The sequence below is a fragment of the Vigna unguiculata genome, unplaced genomic scaffold (genome assembly GCF_004118075.2).
Source record: "Vigna unguiculata cultivar IT97K-499-35 unplaced genomic scaffold, ASM411807v1 contig_271, whole genome shotgun sequence".
Lineage (NCBI taxonomy): Eukaryota > Viridiplantae > Streptophyta > Magnoliopsida > Fabales > Fabaceae > Vigna > Vigna unguiculata.
The window spans coordinates 17,562-22,185 of NW_021010975.1; the positions used below are offsets into that span (position 1 = coordinate 17,562).

A 4,624-nucleotide genomic window follows, 5' to 3' on the forward strand; every position below is an offset into this window, starting at 1 on the left:
ACGTCAGCAAAGTCAATGGGTCAACATTTGAGGCCCATAGTGGCATTTTTGTAATTCTGCGGCTTATAATGGCAGTTTTGTAATTCTGAGTGGCATGGGTGATATGACCACGAATTAGGTCTGCATGAGAAGAAGGCAGCCGCTCATTCATCTTCAACCTCTCTTCAAAACCTCCATTTTCGTTCTCCAAGCTTCCATGGACGTCCCCCTTGCGGTTTTTCACGTTTTTGGCTCATTTTACCGTTTTTATGCATATTTGACAGCACCCATTGAGGGTTTTACGTTTGGAATTCGTTTTCTTGGTTGGGCAGTTCGGTTTGTGGATTTTATTGACTTGGAACAATACCCATTCATGGGGTTTTCGCATTTATATATGATAACACTGTTTTGCATTCCATTTAAGCTTTGAAATCTCAATTTTTGCTCTTAAATTGCGTTTTCAGATTTGAAGGGTTCTTGGTTCTTGTTCTTGGTTCTGATTTTTGTGATTTCAGTTTTGAAGTGTTTAATTACTCATTTCCATGTCTAGCTAAATTCGTGTATTGACTCTTGATGAAAAATGCAATGAAGCTTTGAGGTTGTGCTTGTTTTGTGAAATCTGCCATGTTTTTGTTCTGAATTCGTGGAATGCATGTGGTGAATCTGTCAATGCTTAATTTACAGAGTAATTGCATGTGTTTTGTTTAAGATACGTTCATGCTTAATGTATGTAGCTTGGCTGTCACGAATTTAAGGATGTGTGCATTGCTTAATTGCATAATGAAGCTAGATTGTAATTTTCGCTTAGTGAATTATTATCTAGTGGATTGAGACAAGGCAGGGTTGGTGTTAATTTGGTGGCCTATGATAAGTGAAATTGCGTTTGAATCAGGGATGTCAATACGGTTTTAGTCACTGTAGCATTTAAATTAATCTATTGATTAGCATTCTGAATCTGTCTGCCAACCCCCCTCCCCCTGTGTTTTATTGTTGTGTTCATCTGGAAAATTGGCTTTGAATGAAAATATTGGTCGTTGGGAGACGACTTGGTTCACTTTCATGTACTGCATTTAATATGTTTTAATTTGGTGGGGTACGGCCTCTATCAAATTTGGCGCCGTTGCCGGGGACCAATCGTTTCGTTCAAAGTAAAATTTTCAGTGTGTTTGTGTTCTGTGTTTTGGTGTGTGTGTAGTTCAAGTGTGGTTGAGTTGGTATATGTTCATTGTGATGTTAATGTTGTGTTAAGTTCAGTGTTGTTTCCATTCCTGTGTGTTTCGTTTAGTGTAGTGAATAGTGTCGCGCGCGCATGAATAGTGTCATTTGTAGTAGTGAATAGTGTTTGAATAGTGTCCGAATCTGGCATTTAACTTCTGGATTTTTGTTTTGTAGCTACGGAGCTTGTTTTAACTTGAAATTTTTTTCCCCACTTCTAGACGTTGAACTTGATAGGAAAATAGCTAGAGCAATTGGTATGGTCTGAGTTAAGAGATTCAAAAAATTTTGGACTGATTTTAAGTGAAACTTCAAAGGACCATAACTTTTGCTCTAGTTATCAGGTTTTTATCTTCTCCCACGCGCATGAACTAACCCCTAAACGGAATCTCTGCCGGCACACTTTAGAGCAAACCACAGCCATTGACGGCCAAAAAAGGGCCTGGAAAATCAAATTGCCGCTTGCGAAGCCGCCGTCCCGAACCAGATCGCCGCCGTCGCGAGCCACCTACGCGAACACAACCAGATCGGTGTTGCGAGCCACCTCCGCTGCGACGAAACCAGAGCCAGCAGATGTCTCGCGAAACCAGGCTGCCACGACGAACCACCACACGTTGACGAAGCCACGCGTTGCAGAACCACTGCGAATCAGATCGACGACGAGGGCACTTTCTGACGCGAAATCCCCATCACTGCGGCGCCGGCCACCACGCAGCCACCTGCGACGAAAACAGCTGCCTGTGACTACGGACTTGTTTTAACTGAATTTTTTCCCCACTTCTAAGACGTTGAACTTGATAGGAAAAATAGCTAGAGCAATTGGTATGTCTGAGTTAAGAGATTCAAAAAAATTTGGACTGATTTTAAGTGAAACTTCAAAGGACCATAACTTTTGCTCTGGTTATCAGAATCACTATTATTTTATATGGATTTGGGGTAGAATTTGATTTCCTACCTTGTCATAACCGGCTTGCCGGTTTGCAAAATCAGATTCTCCAGAAAATGCCATTTTCTACATTTCAGCAATGTTTTTTGTGATTTTTCTTCATTTTTCTTACTTTTGAAAAATTGTTAAAAATACTTGTGCTTTGAGTTTTGATCTGATTTTTTTTGTGCTTCTGTTTGACCACTCAAAGGAATATCCTACCAATTTTCAAGTCATTTGAAGGTCGTTTGAGTATACTTGTAGTTATACCCTTTGTTATGCCAATATCACTACAATTAGTGCTTTTTGGTGCATGACTAGGGGAAACCCAAGTGAATTACAACCATTTGACCCTGAAATTGATAGGACATTCCACAGAGGAAGTAGGCATCTTAGGAATCCATCTTTGCATGCTGAATATTCAGTGACTTTTCCTGATTCTTCTGATTCTCATCACATTCCTGACACTCCTCATTCCTTGCATTCTGAGCATACTGTTTATTCTGAGCATTTTCATACTGATAACATGGCTCAACCTCCTCCACCTCCTCCACATCATGAGAGAACCATGAGTGAGCTCACTGCACCAGAGTTCACTTATGATAATTTATGCATACAATACCCTGAGGAGGAGGTTCCATATGTGCTGAAAACTGGTTTAATACACTTGTTGCCAAAGTTTCATGGTCTTGCAGGTGAGGACCCGTGCAAACACTTGAAGCAGTTTCATGTCGTCTGTTCCACCATGAAGCCTGCAGATGTACAAGAGGACCATGTATACTTGAAGGCTTTCCCTCATTCTTTGGAGGGTAATGCGAAAGACTGGCTGTACTACCTAGCACCCAGGTCCATCACAAGCTGGGATGACCTTAAGAGATTGTTCCTTGCCAAGTTCTTTCCTGCTTCAAGGACAACAGCCATACGGAAGGAGATTTCTGGCATCAAGCAGCAATCTGGGGAGACCCTTTATGAGTACTGGGAGAGGTTCAAGAATCTCTGTTCAAGCTGTCCACACCATCAGATTTCTGAACATCTCCTTCTGCAGTATTTTCATGAAGGCTTGCACCACATGGATCGAAATATGATTGATGCCGCAAGTGGTGGTGCCCTTGGTAACATAACCCCAGCTGCAGCCAGGCAACTGATAGAAAACATGGCTTCAAATTCTCAACAATTTGGCACAAGGAGTGATGCCATAGTTGTTAGAGGTGTACATGATGTAGGGGCAGCCGAGTACACAAAGAAGTTGGAAAGTAAGATTGATGCTCTTACCTCACTTGTCAATCAACTTGCTTCCAATCAGAGAGCTCCAGCTGCAAGAGTTTGTGGCCTTTGTACATCTGTTGATCACTTTACAGACTCTTGCCCAGCGTTGCAACAACAGGCTGCTGCTGCTGCTTCTTCTTCTACACCAGTGGATACGCCTCAGGCCTATGCAGCAAATATTTTCAACAATAGGCCCCAACATCAACAACAGAACCATGATTTTTCAACAAACAGATATAATCCAGGATGGAGGAATCACCCTAATTTGAGATGGGGAAACCAGGGTAACCAGCAGCCCCAACAATTTCAAAATGTGCAACCCCCTCCACAACAAAGAGTTGCACCTGCACCACAAGCTGCTCCTGTTCCACATCTACCCACACCAGCTCCTGCTATAGCACCTGCACCTTCTTCTTCTACTTCATTGGAGGAGTTAGTCAGGATGATGACCCTTCAAAATATGCAATTTCAGCAGGAGACTAGGGCCTCAATCCAGAGTTTGACAAATCAAATGGGGCAGATGGCCACTCAGCTAAACCAGGCACAGGCTCAGAATTCTGACAAGCTTCCATCACAGACGGTGGAAAATCTGAGGAATGTGAGTGCCATTACATTAACATCTGGGAAGAACATTGAAGTTCCCACTCCTGAGCCTACACCTCCAAAGGAAGCCGACCCTGCCAAACTTCAGAGAAAGCGTGATGCTCATGCAGCTGGTCCTTCCACATCTGGTGCGACTTCTACACCTTCCACCTCTACTGCTGCACCTTCCATACCTCTTCCTTTCCCTCAAGAGCCATTCCAAGCAAAAAGATGGAAGAGGTTGACAGGGAGATCTTGGAAACTTTTAGGAAGGTGGAGGTGAACATACCTCTGTTGGATGCCATAAAAAAATTCCCAGATATGCAAAGTTCTTGAAGGAGCTATGCACGCACAAAAGGAGGCTAAAAGGAAACGAAAAGATCAGCATGGGCAGAAACGTGTCAGCATTGATAGGTAAATCTGTTCCTCAGATTCCTGAGAAGTGCAAGGACCCAAGTACATTTTGTGTACCTTGCATCATAGGTAACAATAAATTTGAAAATGTAATGCTTGATCTTGGTGCTTCAATAAATGTAATGCCTCTATCTATTTTTAAATCTCTTTCTCTTGGACCCTTGCAACCTACGGTGTGGTGATTCAGTTGGCAAATATAAGTGTTGCCCACCCCGCAGGTTTGGTTGATGATGTTTTGGTTCG

General features: G+C 42.6%; 1 non-coding gene across 1 annotated transcript; it reads right to left on the reverse strand.

Annotated features, from left to right (window-relative positions):
- Positions 1 to 3,034: 3,034 nt before the first annotated feature.
- On the reverse strand, positions 3,035 to 3,143 carry LOC114171469. Its single transcript, XR_003601517.1, has one exon. It is a non-coding gene; the product is annotated as a small nucleolar RNA R71 (small nucleolar RNA).
- Between the last annotated feature and the right edge of the window lie 1,481 nt (positions 3,144 to 4,624).